This window comes from Cebidichthys violaceus, unplaced genomic scaffold, assembly GCF_023349555.1.
Source record: "Cebidichthys violaceus isolate CVI_PGR_0920_01 unplaced genomic scaffold, fCebVio1.0.p SCAF_13, whole genome shotgun sequence".
Taxonomy (NCBI): domain Eukaryota; kingdom Metazoa; phylum Chordata; class Actinopteri; order Perciformes; family Stichaeidae; genus Cebidichthys; species Cebidichthys violaceus.
Genome location: NW_027176296.1, coordinates 15,115,620 through 15,128,386, shown reverse-complemented (window position 1 = coordinate 15,128,386; position 12,767 = coordinate 15,115,620).

Below are 12,767 nucleotides of genomic sequence, written 5' to 3'. Positions count from 1 at the left end.
CAGGTGGCACAGTGCAACTCTGGTAGCCATGTTGGCTTAAAACTTGGCTTGCATTTGTGCTTGCGCAGTTTCAAGGCGACTGGAGCCTGAGAAGGCTTCTTACAAACAGACTCTGATGCAATTGTTTCTGGGGTTTTTTTTTTTAGTTCAGGCTGGTGTGGTGGATTTGGAGCGAGTCATGGCTAAACATTGTCTAATAGTGATACTCGTTACCCAAAGAGGTTGAAAGGAGACCATACGATTCTTCGTCAAAACCTGTGTAGCTAACATTAGCAGAGTACGTTAGCACATCATTAACTAGCGTTAGCACTTCTATGCTGTCCAGTTACTGAGGGTAAACTGAATATATACACTGCTTTTGCCTTTTAATGACTGTAACAGTTAATAAATACCTACCCAGCTTTACAGGACCAGTGTTTTATTGTCTTCTGTCTCGATCTCCAGGTCATGTGATGGTTCACTTTTACACTGTTATCTGTCTTTATATTTTTAACCTGTTTTCATTGCCGAACCCGTTTGACATCCTGGATAGATCCTTCAAATGCGTATTGTAAACATGTGTGTATGCTTCTCTATGAAATCGATTTTTCTTTTCTTTTCCAAAAATGAAATAATATTTCTTCAGGGAGTTAGTGACAGTGTGGGCTCCATGGCTGCTTTGACAGCTCTATGGAGTAGCAGCCAGGGGGCAGGGTCAATTGTGATACAATGTTTTAATGAATACATAAATACAAAGGTGTTATTAGTTTCCTGATGAGATTCAATAGAGAGGCACATTGTACTGACGGTGTATTTTTGGTGATCTAGTAATCATCATTGTGTGAAACAGTCCAGATTGATCTCATGTGGAAATATCTTTTAAAATGTCTTAAATAAACGTATTGTAGGACGAGACATCGCTCAAACTTGAAGGGCAAACTCACTCTCATACGTTTCATTTGAAGCATTTTCTGAGTTATCAAGGACACAGTATTCTTTCCTCAGCAGCAGAAGGCCCTTCACTGAGGCCTTGCTTTAGTGTCTTAATCTCATTCTGCCCACATCATGGCCATGTTTGTCCAAAAAGCCTTGCTTTGGAGCTGACCTGATTGGAAGGTAATAAAAATCTAAGTCGAACAAAGGAAAGAAATAAGCTACATTCAGGCACGCAGGCACACACACACTCACACACACAGAAAATAGCACCCTTATCATCCCTGTTTCATTTAGAGTTGATTGCTGTCGGATTATAATGCAATCACCACGCTGTGTGAGCCGTAACTATGGGAACTGGTTTTAACTGTTTATCTTGCCAGAGATCTTAATTTAAGTTTGAACACTCTGGATCACTTAGATGTGAGAGACATGGGAAATTGACAAAAAGGGGACAACAAAGAGAAGGGAGAGAAGGGGAGCTGTGGAAGAAAATGGAGAAACAGACACTTTCTTGTTCTTTCTGTTGTATTTCATATGCAATTTAATTTGTCTTTCAGAGAGAAAATCAATTTATGATGACAATCCACGGGGCAGTAATGAAAGCAGCAGAGTTCCTTTGCCATGGGAAAGTTTCTGCTGGAGAATGCCACTAATCTTGGCAAAATGAATCATTCACACTTTATTTGGACATCTGTGTTAACCCCCCTCCCCTCCCAAACCCCCCCACTTTCATTCATTTGTGACAGTTTTATTACAAGTTGTGCAGGTGGCTGCAGGCTCAGGAGCCAAAAAGAATGCCGCATGGAGATGGTCCAAGATGTTGAGGAGCTGTTGAGTTCATAGTGGTTGTTTCCTCTGTGCAGTACGACTCAATATACCTAGGACACTCTCAACTAACATATTATCAATAGCTGAAAAAAGGCACACTGGACAAAACACGTTTTTTGTTCTCCTACCCTCGCCTCCCACTATGCTGCAATTTACTCAACAAAGATGTTTGACTTTAAGGTGTGAACAAATCCAGATTAAAGGCTCTGAGGCTACGACTTTATGTAAAGCCCTCGCTAACTCCATCCTAAATACAGGAAATTGCACATGCTGCCAAAGTGTCCACAGTATAGTTTCTGGACTCACAGCAAGCAGCTTCATCACCATTTTGGCATTCCAAGAATTTCAACAAAACATCCGCAAGCTGCCCTCAATTTGACTTTTGCTAGAGAAGTTATCCTAGCATTTTATTGAGTTATCTTTTTATACACTTTAAGGTTCAGTAGCTACAGTGTAGGTGTAATCTTAGAGCTGCACAAGTCAATATTTTCATAGTTCGTATGATACCTTATGAAACGTTATGTGCAGGCCTCCTGCAGTGTTTAGGCAACACAACTGCTTGGTTAAGTTGAAGAAAAGATCGGATTGGGTAAAGAGATTGGGATAAAATAACAATGGAAGGGAGTTATTTAAGTACGGAAGTTACTACAAAGAGGTCAACTTTGACTTCTGGTTTTACGTGGGACATGAACAACAGTCTCCTTGGTGAAAGTCCGGTCTTGTCTGACCCACCTGTCCACTCAAACCTCCCAAAGCCAACTTTGTCACTCTTTTTACTATTTCACCTGTCCTGGCTCGCAATTACGTGGATTACGTACAATTTGATTACGTGGATTATGAATGATTTATAGTGCATTGCTTTTTGTAGGCATGGCTACGAACAGTGTATGACAACAGGCTGATATTTGTAATGTCAAAGTGGTCGCTCGTAGTAACTGTTTTGGTTCTCTCTCATTGGTCTTATCAACCCTGTTTCCAGATGCGGCGAATGCTTTAAAAATCTGACTGAAATTAAACGGCTTTTTTTGTCTGCTAAAGCAAACATATCTGCTCTGTAAATGAAATGTCCTGTGTTCATCTTTGAGCAAAAATGGGAGAAATTTACATTTTTGGTTACATGATGGCGCCCCCTAGTTTTGCATTAATTCAACTGAATACTCTTCCGGTAATTATAACATTATTTCGATACAGCCAATCAAATCTGGCGTAAAGCAGTAACATCGGAGTTCTATTATAAGCAGAGCTCACAGTGTCATTGAGCCAGACAGCAGTCTCAACGCAACGCAAGAGCCGAAAGTGTTGAAGAGCGCAGTTTTACAGGCTGGATAGCTAATTAGCTGCAGTTTAAATAGCATTTACAGGCTAACACAAAATGGCCTTGCACACGGCCGGTAAGGACAGCCGGCTAAGTCAGCATCGACGTAGACTTCCTGTTGGAGAGCTTTACAACCCACTTCCACTCCCCGCTAATTGCTTTGAGATGGCACTCAATACGCCGGACTCTCCATGTGAACGTGCAAACAGTGGAAGTGGCTAGGGAGCGTAGGGGTACTTTGCTAATTTCAAATTTTTCATTTATTTCAGATCTAAGATTTGTTGTCGCTGACTATGTAGTTTGTTCACTTCTGAGCGGCTGCGTCGTAATTCAAGTGCACCTCAGTACGTATCAGTTCAGCTGAGAGCATCAGCGTTCATTAGGCCACGAAGCTCTGCGCTGATTGAGCCTGTCTTTGCTTCAGTAAGCCTACATTTTCAGTGTGTTTCCATTCTGTGCGAGACTAGGCCTATACAGCACAATCCCTGTAGGTTAAATCAGCTATTTGAGTTTCAACATCATGATTGTTTCAGTGTCTCTTCGAAAGCTTTTAAAGAGGAGGTTATGTGCAATGGATCAAAGCTGAACAGTTCTCCCAGTCGAAGCTACTGATTCCTTCAGTGACAAGTAAAATAGGGTATTTTTTTAAACTTGTCTGGGTTATGTGATCTCTTATCTCATCATGATGTTAGTATGTGGAAAGAAGAGAGTCCCATACTGTTTCATCACACAATGTCATAGCTCATGATTAGATTTTTTTTTGGTTTGGTTTACCACATAATCATGTTTACTGATTTTTTTTTTTTTTTAAAAAGCATGTTGATTCATCTAAAGTGAAACCTTATTGTGAGACGTCTGCATACTGTATATGTGTAGCATAACCTGTATTTCCCAGATTTCTGCTCGAATAGAACTCAACATTTTTAGCTTTAAAATCAAGCTCTGATCATGAGTGAATAAACAGTGTCAGCCCTGCAAAGAATTCATAGCGTCCTCCAGCCTCTTGAGCCTGCTGCTGGGTGGGTCCTTGAGCCTAAGTCTAAAGCCTGCACTTTAGATTTCTGAAAAATCCATTATCAACAACAGTTTTAATGAAAAAGGGAATTTGAAATCTCCAAATGGGAGATAAGACTGGCTAAACTTACATTATTCTGAACATAATGACATTAAATTCACTTCCACTTGCCCTCACCACTTTCTTGTACTCATGCACCGTATTTCACCCGAACACAAGTTGACTAAATTGTAAGCTGACGTGTGAAATGGAAATAAGTTGAAGTGGCGAGGTCAGCGATCAATAGGAAGTTAATTATAATGAGGAGTATGCAATGTTGTGAAGTATGGATTTCCGAATGCTTATGATTCTGTTCCAATCATTGAAAGGTCACCAGCATTACGTCTGAAAAAATAAACCCACCTTTAATTTACCTTCAATTTATAATCTAACAAAGGAAAATATTTAGTTTTGCCTTCAACCAACCACTCATACCGAATGTATGTATTGTTGTACTGAGTTGAAGAAACGAACAAATGAGTGATGTTGCGACATGTCATGACTGAAATGTGTTGTATTAAGACTGATGACTGATAACATTAATTTATCCCTGAGCCTTTTGACTTAATTTTAATCAAAGATATGAATCAACTGCTATGAATAAAGATGGTATTTTTCTTTATTGAGAAATCATTTTCATTCCTGACATTTAAACAGCTTTGATCCATATTTGATTGATAGAAGGGCCAAGAAAAAGTTCAGGCTCTGATAAATGGCTTAAAATGCAAAAATTTAAGTGAGAATGGCAAGGAACATCTGCAGTGTGTATGATTAAAGTAATGTGTTTAAAGAGCGGCGAAGAAGCTAATGAATTCATTATGTGCTGTGTTTAAGATAGAGCTATGCACACACTGGACATAATAAGTATCCGTTGCCATTGACCCATTCAGAGGTCACTTTGAAAATGGACGACTGTATTTTTGGTTATTGTATGTAGAACATAGCTGCGGCATTGTTCAAGCTTTCAAAAAGTTTGCGTAAGAAAAGTTGTGCTGTGAAAGAGAACAAGGATAAAAAATTAAGTTCTGATTACAATTACGGGACGTGACACTTAGCTGATTTCAAATCAGCGAGGCCAAATTTCACAAAGCCTGTCAATGGTGGCAGCAAAGCTCGCCAGATCCCTCCCCAATCAAAAGTTTGCTCTATATAATTTTACGCAATCAGATTTCTCCACAGTCATCCAGTGCAATCAGGTAATCAGAGGGGAGCATTAACAAGACAAATGGGGTTTAAAAAGTGGGTGCACTCTGTTTGCAGGAACTTCCTATGGAGAAGCCCCCTCCCCTCCTTGATTACTCCTATCACCCTCATACAGCGCAACATCCCCGCTAAACAGCTTACAGTACAGGCAGTATGTTCAGTAGTGATTGACTTTACATGTAAAATTCGACAGGTAAATTGTTACTCTTAAGGCTATTTATGTCAAGTGATTAACAGTCTCTCTGAACGAGTCGTATTGTGTACAGTAATGGCTCTGCGGCCCTCTTTCCCACCTTTCACTTCATGTGACATTTTATGATCCAAATTGCAAAGTCAGGGACTATTTATACCAGCATGCGTTCCCCCCCACCCTCACCCCCCCACCCCCATGTGTGCAGATGTAGCATATGTGACTAGATTTGTGCTGACTGCTCTCTGTCTTCTTGTGTACAGTTTTACCTAAACAAGCTCTGTGTACTGAACTGTGGAATGCTTTTTTTGTGTTGCAGCAGCTATGAATCCACGAGTTTACGTGTCGAGTCCTTCCTAAGGTCTTAGTGATTACTAGCTAGCTTAAAGCTAGCTTGTGGTTACTGACTAAATTAGGTTGCATCATTAAGATTATAAAATATCGTAGTAAGGCTAGAAATATGTATATTAAAGCAATCACGCTTTTTGGGATATAACACATTCATTTATCAGCTTTTGCTAGCTGATTCCCCCTGTTTTTAAAATGTATGCTAAGCTAATCTAGCTAGCTGCTGGCTGTAGCTTAATATTCACTGTACAGACATGAAAAGGGTATCACTCTTTTCATCTAACTCTCAACAAGAAAGCGAATAAGCATATTTCTTGGATTGTGAGGTATAGATTAAGCCATACACATGTTGCATATGTACATATATTCTATTCCTTGTTGGAATTTGTGTTTTTTTTCTCCCAAAACCTTCCCTTCTCTCCCGGTTATAATGGTGCATTTTTGGGGTAAACTAACAGACTGACCTCTTCACACACTTACCCAATCCTTGGAGCAGATTTCCTTGGCTCTGAAATAATTAGGGAAGACGATGTGAGGATGACAAAAGACAACAGGAAAATGAAATAGTCTCTCTCTCTCTTTCTCTCTCTCTCTCTCTCTCTCTCTCTCTCTCTCTCTCTCTCTCTGGCCCTTAGGGTCTATGCAGCAATTCTAATTAAGCCCATCCAGAAAGAGAGGAGCCGGATTGGGGCAGTTTCTCATCAGGGTCCCTCCATGAGCCTCTTTTGTCATGAACACACAGCCAATTACAAAGCTCAACAATAGAGTGGGGGAGTCTCATACCCTCCACAAAGACGAGAGACTATGGAGATCTCAAAATATCTATAAGCACGGAGTGACTTTGCGAAAACACTCTCCCCTTTCTACTAAGTGAAATCAAAGATGCATTCTTTTTTGGTTGGAAATTAGACTTAGAACAACCGTGCAGGTTCAATTCCCTCAACACATCATTTTATGTTTCCAAGGGAACTCAACTGATCCAGTAATAGAGTGCTTAGTGCGCCCCACTAATTAACACCAAATATATTTCGCTGTAAAATAAATCTCCCACTCTAAATCAAGACAAGCCAAAGAAAATCTCACTTGTTTATCATCTTTTGCACATTAGCCTTGGCGAATAATATGAGTGGCTGTGTAATCTCCGAGCTTGCCAGACCTTAGATTATGGAGCTGTCTCTCATTTTATTCATTGTGCACAGAGGGTAATTACCCAGAGATAAGTGTTCTTCTATCGGGGTCCAGTCACATAGCTCCGAAAGCAATCTCCCTTGCCAGGCTATTTGGGCGACACCGAGTGGGAAGTGGGTGCAGGACGACGCTGGCTGAGCTTTGTGGTTGCCTGCGTTTGGATGAGGCCTCCTGACAGTCACGGCCAGGTGGGCCAATCTTTCAATCAGACACCCTATTTACCATTGCAAAGCTCTACTGCCCCTGCCTCATTTATAGCTTGCGATGAAAAGCAGATAACAGTGTACATTCACCCTTCCACCACTTTCCTCTGATGGAGGGAAAACATCCTCTGGGGCCCTTGGACTATTATTTGTTGTGTCACATCAAAAATGAATGCTCCATCGGATTTGTAGGAAAATCAGACGACGTGTCAGAAAGTGCAATTAGTCACCCGAGAGAGGATTCTGTTTTATTTGTGATTTCTGATGGGGATAAGTGAGGCAAGATTAATGCTTCTAAGAAAAATCAATGAGTGGAGGAAAAACATCTTTTGTGTGGTGAATTTGTATCCGAGATGTTGCTGCTGGTCACACACACACACACACACACACACACACACACACACACAGAGATAAATAGATGTAAAGCAAGAAAACAATAACCCTCCCGACAATCTTGTATGATTAAAAACTACCACATATAATGAATGACATTGTTCTAAAGTGAATGCATTTGATATGAAGGCATTTCTGGGAATCTATGAGGATGAAGCCATCATGCTTGACTTAAAGGCCCAATAAATCATATTCATGGTCATGTATATTACAGGTAATTAGCTGGATAGTGAAAAATCTGCTATTTGTTTTTAGAGCATAAGCCTATTTGTCTCCTGTAGAATTAAAAAATACATCAGTGGTAGTCCATGTATTCAATGTACAATGTGACGGAGTACCAGTACAGTTCCAATGGGTGCAAAGGAGTGAAGTCAGGGAATTAGGGGGTTTCAATCTGGGAACTAAAATATAATTTATATCAGATATTTTTTTAACTAACAAATACCTATTCTAATATTAAGGGATACAGTATGACCTACAAAAAATTACACTGCAAATTGGGAAGAATTATGCTATAGCGCGCTGCACTTTATAGTAAAAAGTACAGAAGTATTATCATGAAATTGTACTTGAGTGTCAAAGGTTAAAGGTTACCTTGCTATGATTTTATATTATATTTCAGAGTGTTATATGTTTATACATGTTGTACTATTAGATTAGTGAATTAAATGAATGTACAAGGAACATTTTAATGTTGTAGCTGGTTGAGGTGGAGCTAACTTTATCTTCTCACATCCTGTTCTACTTAAGGTTAATTGATACAAATGAGTATTAGATGAGTATTAGATGAGTATAAGAGTATAAGATGACTTTTGTACGTTAAAGGAACAGTTTGACATTTTTAGAGTTAGATGAGAAGAATGACACCACTCTCATATCTGTACAGTAAATATTAAACTACAGCCAGCAGCTGGCTAGCTTAGCTTAGCATAAAAATGTCATACCGGGGAGGCAAATTGTCCAAATTGCTGTAGAATAAATTTAGGAGAGTAAAAAGTATGCTATTTACCTTTGAAATGTATTTGGGTAGAAGTATTCGCTGTAAATGAAAAAAAAAAAAAACGTAAGTTTAGTATGTAACTAAAAATTGTCAAAAAAAAGTACAAAATCTGAGTAAATGTATTTAGTTATTTTTCACTAATGTTTGTGACTTACCAGAACATATTTCTCTGAGTACAGCTGCAGAGAGTTTTGCATCGTATCTTCTCAATTCCTGTTTCATCCTGACCTCTGTTTCATTTAAAACACAGCACTATACTGTAAATCTTTAGTACGTCACGTTTATTTTCTCTGAGCTGAATAACCCCCCCTCTACATGTGTTCAAGGGACATAAGGAGACCTTATGTCTGCCACATCACAGTCACAAAAGGAATTCTATTATGAGAGTCTTAATGAATAGCACTGAGTGTAAGCTTTTGATTATAGAAAGTAAACATCTTACCTCAACACACCAAACGGAGCGACGCCATTGGTCAATCCATTTCTCCTCCCAAAGGACCTGATGTAAGATTAGGTAAAGATGCAGTTATACTTCCAATGTCACAGTTTACCCTCTACTATAGTCAACATCTTTAAATTAAATATAAAGAAAACACCTGGCATGATGTAATGGTCACTGGTTTAAAAAAATTCAAATAATTTAGTTGAAACGGTTTCGTGTGTGTAGTTTCCTATAGATCTATATCTATAATCTCGACTGTTGACCTTCTGCTAGATGGAGTGTTGAAATGGAAACACGTGTTGCACCAACTTGGGTCAAGAAGTCAAAGGAAAAGCTCTCTCAGTTCCACAGATGTTGCATACTTTGTGACCACAACAACTAGAGGTGTAACTATTGGTTCATCACAACTTGGACTTTATTTTCATAATTCCATCCATTGGTTCTATTTGTTGTGGTAACGCCACAGCACTGATAAACAAAACAGATCCAATGGATGCATTAAGAGAGCTGGTTATGGGCCACAACTCAGCCTTTCTGTCAATTTGTGTAAGTGGCCACTTGCAATTATTGCAATACAAAAATCCCCATTGGACCACAATTATAAGAGAGATCTTTGAAAAACTGATTTCAGGACACCTACGATGTTTCAAGGCAAACAGCGTTTCATCAATCTTGGCCACAATAACCACTATTGCTGCTTCGTACATGTTTTGGAAGTCTCAGATATGCCGGGAGACCAAACGCCGTCCTGTCTGGGTTCATAGCATCATCTGGAGGCGCTGTAATCACTGTGATGTAAAAAGCCACACACAGCTGTATGAACACATAATAAACAGATTTGCTGTGATTAAATTGCAAGAAACGGATAAAAAGGAAGCCAAAATTACAAAATGATTTTGTAAAAAGCCTTAAGTCGTGCTTTGTTAGGTCTGACAGCAAGACGACAAGCAGAGAACTCCATTTCTGATTCAACAACATCAGGACGAAAACCTTAACTTGACTTCTAATGCCTGATTAAAACACCTGTGGTTATGCATATGCCTACTGTGGATGCTAGTGCTGGCGTCTCTCGCCATACATAGAGGACTGCGTGTAGCACGTCATTTATTTTTGATTTGGACCCGTGCTTTTTTAAACCCTTTGTCAGGTGGTCTTTGATTTATTGCATAGGCCTGATTCAATAGAATTTGATGGCTGTAAAAAAAGAAGTGACGGAAGGGTTGGATGATGAGGAGGCGCTCCTTTCCTTAGAATTAATCAGGCAGTTGTTGCTGTTGTTGGAACAGGTTGTGAGGAACTTGTCTGAATCAAAGTTCTTCAGCGTCCGCGCTCTCAGCAAACCGTCTCTGAGGCTCTGCACAAGCTTTTCCACAGAAGTGTAGAGGCATATGAGAAGTGTGGAGCTGCTGTTTACGTCACCTTATCAAAGGTAAATATATAAAGTGCACAAGATGGTCCTCATACAGCAGTATCAACCCACACTGTAGATGCTACTCTAAACCTGAAATCAGCTTGAACTTTAAAACAAAGTTGAAATAAGGACATTTCCACGCCGTTTTGCTTCCCCTGTACCTCTAGTAGGTAGGACAGAATCCCGTGTCTCTCGGGCACCCAGAGCAAACACAGACGGAGCAACTGTCCCTGCGGCTGTTGATGTTTTACTTTTATTTATCATAGGAAAGGTTTTGCCAAGCGTGCATGTTCTTTCTTGTAACCGCAGACATCTAGATTTTGGCCTTTGAGCAGCATTAGCGGAAACAAATGGGAGCGAAAAAGCGGTTGTTTTTGGAGGCGAACGCATTACTCATTCCTTTTCAGCGTCGAGAATGTCCCAGCTGGTGTGGGGAGTCCAACAGATACAAACTTGCTTCTCTCACTTTCAGGCTACTGCTGCCTTTCGTAGAAGTTCTCTTAACTCATCCAAAAAACACTTTGTGTTAAGATAACAGCATTATTGCTCTTATTTGTGGGATATACAGTTTAAAATGTCTATTGTAAGTGCTCCAAACAGCATGTTGCCTTTCTCCCCTGCTGATTCCATACAGTCCAACCAGTTTCTGAATAGCATCATCATGTACCCCTCTTTACTAAGAAGAAGAAAAAAAAAAAATGACACTCCTCACAGACAAGACAAGCACTAAACCATTTCCTGGTGTCACATGTTTCAACTCAGTGAGGCAGAAACAATTCTTTCTTTCATTAAAATGAAACATGAGATGTCGGATAATCTCATAAATATGTGTTGTATTTCTTTTTCTGCACTCATGCTGGTAGGGGGGAAGAGGCAGGCCTTTGTCTGGGGCTTCCTGGCTCACAGGAAGTGATTGCAGTGGGACAGTGAGGGACACTCATCTCTTGGAAGGGGGGGGGGGGGGGGCGGGGGGCGGAGAATGCTGGAAGACGTATCCCTTTTTGATCAAGGCTTGCTGACGGATCGCCCGGAGAAAGGCAAATGGGGATCATACCGGGGCCTGATGACAAGAGGCCAATTTTGATGTCCCTTTTCTCTCATTGCGGTGCTTCTCTTTCAAGCCCAAATCTGGTTGAGCAGCCTGGGAAAATGGCGTTTTTACTCACCTTCCTTGTCACAGAGTTGAGAGGACAAGTAAGAGCTAAATTGAATTCAGATGAATGTTGAGACTAAATAAACTGCTTGTGTCTTAATTCCAGTTGCAATGAATAGGCTCCTGATTGCTTTATAGACATATTTTTCGTCTATTTTGCTCATCAGCGGTCTTTTAGCTGTGGTCATTTTTCTGCCTTTATCACTTGGATTTGATTATTGCGCTATTCATTCACAAATGAAGGCAAAAGACAAAGTCTGCCACAAAACGCACACAGAAAAGGAGAACATCCGGGACCTACAAATTCCCTGAAAAGTGGACGCAGTGAGACTAAAGCGCTGAAATAAAAAGCGGCCTGTGAGCAAAAACAAGAGCACCGCTTCGTTTTATCCCAGATTGTTTTATGAAAAATGTTGACCCATGTGAGAAACATTATATTTGAGAAACATCAAGCTCCATATTCAGTGTAACTATAACCTCAAAGGCCACATGTATTCACAGTGCTTATAATGTATTAGTGGAACAAACTCTACACTGTACTCTCTTTACAAATCCCACCTGGCCTTATATTGGTTGCAGATGTGGCTCTCTAATTCATAATGAACTAATAATGGTTTTGTTAGTGCAAGACTGTTTTGCTTTCCTCCCCCCTTGCACACATTTAGATGGCGATAATCTGTGCTGGAGGTGTGGCAGTGCAGGAGGAGATATTGCACCATACATGAAACATACTTTGGAATGTGTTCTTGCAAGATAACAGGCTCAGAGTTGTCTAAATGTGACACACTCATCATGAATTGAATGAATCATTAAATAACCTTTCTGTACCCGCCAGCATTATAATGATTTATTTTAAAGGTGGAAAAAAAAAAAAGAAGGAAAAAAAAGAATCCACATATGAGCTCTCCAACCAACACAAGAGAAACCGCAGAAGTTCAGCACCCTGGTTAATTGAATGTCTTTGACTGTAGTTGTGGCAAATTAAAACCACATGACACAGAGCTGCAAATGAATGACTCCATATTTTGATTGTGCGCTGATATAAAGGAGAGCTCAAGGACTAGACGTACAAGTTAGAGTAGAACAAAAGACGGAGATGGAAGGGAATCAAAAGCCCGATCCAG